This window comes from Pelodiscus sinensis, chromosome 30, assembly GCF_052426305.1.
Source record: "Pelodiscus sinensis isolate ZL-2025 chromosome 30, ASM5242630v1, whole genome shotgun sequence".
NCBI classification, from domain to species: Eukaryota; Metazoa; Chordata; order Testudines; family Trionychidae; genus Pelodiscus; species Pelodiscus sinensis.
Window position 1 is genome coordinate 13,277,534 of NC_143081.1, and position 2,552 is coordinate 13,280,085.

Below are 2,552 nucleotides of genomic sequence, written 5' to 3' on the forward strand. Positions count from 1 at the left end.
CCGGCGGCCACCGGGAGTCACCAGCTTCCACACAGCAATGGCCACACGCCTCTTCACCAAGAGGACTGTTCTCATTTGGGGGGGCCTTGCATTGCAGTTCAGGGGTCAGCCCAGCACACAGCTCCAGGAAGGTTGCTTTACACATCCAAAAGTTCTGTACCTAATTGCTCTTCATCTCACATCTGCATGACAATGTGATCCCACCCCTGAGCGCTGGGCTGAGCGCTGACTTCCCCAGCCGAAACAGGACGGTCTACCCTCTATTGACGGTCTGGGATAGCCCAAGGCAACTTCACTGTTGTCCATGGCATTCACAGTTTTGTCTGGCTGCCACACTTCTTCCTCCACCAGTAGCTTCCACAGTAACCCTGCTGCAATGCGTGATGTCCTCACGACACAGAACACAGCATAGGAGAGGAGGATGAGATCTGTGACTTCTTCCTGGAGATGTTGGGGCGGGTGCATAGCCAAGACTTGGCAGGTTTACAAATGGCCCCAAGGGAGCTGGAAGTGCCTGGAATGGAGCTACACCCCTAGATAACTTAGAAGTGAAGGAGCCTGCCAGACCCATTAGCAGAACACTGAACCTGTGATAGAGCCATTCAAGGGGCAATGAAGCCATGTCAGGGTGGTTAAACACTGGAGCAAATTGCCTAGGGAGATTGTAGAATCTCCATTTCTGGAGATATTGAAGAGCAGGTTGGACAGACACCTGCCACACAGGTTGGACTAGACCATCTGGTGCAAGCCAGGTGCAAGCCTGCCAGCTCCATGGACCCAACCTCCATGACTTGATCTCACTTCCCTTTTAACTCTGTTCTAGTTCTAGCCTTCACAGCCTCCTGCAGCAAGGAGTTCCACAGGTTGACTCTTTGCTTTGTGAAGAACAACTTTCTGTTACTAGTTTGAAGCCTGCTACCCATTCATTTCATTTGGTGTCCTCTAGTCCTTCTATTATGGGAACTAATGAAGAAATTTTCTTGATGCACCCTCTCCATGCCACTCATGCTTTTATAGACCTCTATCCTATCCCCCCTCAGTCTCCTCTTTTCTAAACTGAAAAGTCCCAGTGTCTTTAGCCTCTCTTCATACGGGACCTCTTCCAAACCTCTGATCATTTTAGTTGCCCTCCCCTCACCCACCCTCTCTCTTCCCCTCTCCCACCTCCTTTTCCCAGTCTCCCTGAGTTTTGTTCAATAAAGAGAGATTCTATTTTTGACCACACGTTTTCTTTATTTTGTACATCAGGAAGGGGGGCTAGGGAAGGGTAAGTGGAAGGAGGTGAGGGAGGAATGGGGTACAAGCCCCCGATGGGGAGGACTGGGCTGGCTCTGCGGGCTTCTGGGGGTGGAACCTCTCCTGCAGCCCCCCAATTGCCCCCTCTCCCCAGATGGCAGCCTGCGGCAAGTGCAGCCGGGCTGATGGCCGAGTGCTGTGATGTGCCCAGTGTGGGCACTCCGGGCACTCCAAGCCAGGACTGCTTTGCAAGCGGGGCACCCCTGAGAACTGTCTGTCCTTGGTGGGGGTCGGGTCCCTTTAAGCACAGCCCTCGACTAGCCTGAGGCAGCAGCTCCATGCTCTAAGTCCTCATCTGATGCCCTGCCGGCACTGCTTCCGGCCATCCTTAACCCCGGTTCAGGGTCAACTTAATGTGGACATGCTAGTTCGAATTAGCAAAATGCTAATTCGAACTAGTTTTTTAGTCTGGATGCGTTAGTTCGAATTAGCTTAGTTCGAATTAACTAAGTTAGTTCGAATTAGCGCTGTATTGTAGACATACCCTAAGTGAAGTGCAATGGGATGACAGTGCATAGCATAAGCTTCCTACTAGTACCATTTTGATATGATTATCACATCATTACAATGCATTTTGTGGAAGACACGTCATGTAAGGTGTCACTGGAAAAGTTAGGATTTGTGGAATATGATTGTCCCCTTTCTATGCATGTATCGTGTTTGTATTGAGAAGTGATGAGTAATGACAATGTGTCTGTATTTCCGATGTAGTTAGGTGCGTTCAGTCTAGATAGTTGTTTGGGAAGGACCTATTGAGGTAATGAGCCATGAGGGAAATCAATAGGCCTTAGCTGAAGCTTCTCTCCCCCGAGGTGAGTTTTCCTGAGACGCTCCAGAGACTCTGCAATTAATGGTTGTTGTGACTCTTCAAGGGCAGGTGAGCAGACCCCGAGTCTCTAGACACCATCTTGCAATGTCTGTGTTTTTCCACAGGCTGGTCTGGAAACTGAGGTTTGAAACAAAGGGTCCTGCCCTATCCTAGAGCTATATAAGGCAGGTCATGATATCATCGGTTCTTCTTCACTCCCTAGACAAGAGGACTCCTGCCAAGACCTGAGGAACAAAGACTGAACTGAGGGGATGTGATTTCTAGCCTGAGTATGGAAACCAGAGAAACCTAAGCTCCAAGGCAAATACAGCTTGTGCCTTGAGAATCTGCCAGTTTGCTGAAATCATCGGTCAGGGTGAGACACGGTGAGTCAAGTGAATTCGTGTGCGTGGTGCTCATTTTCTGGTTTTGTTTCTTGACTCTGCTT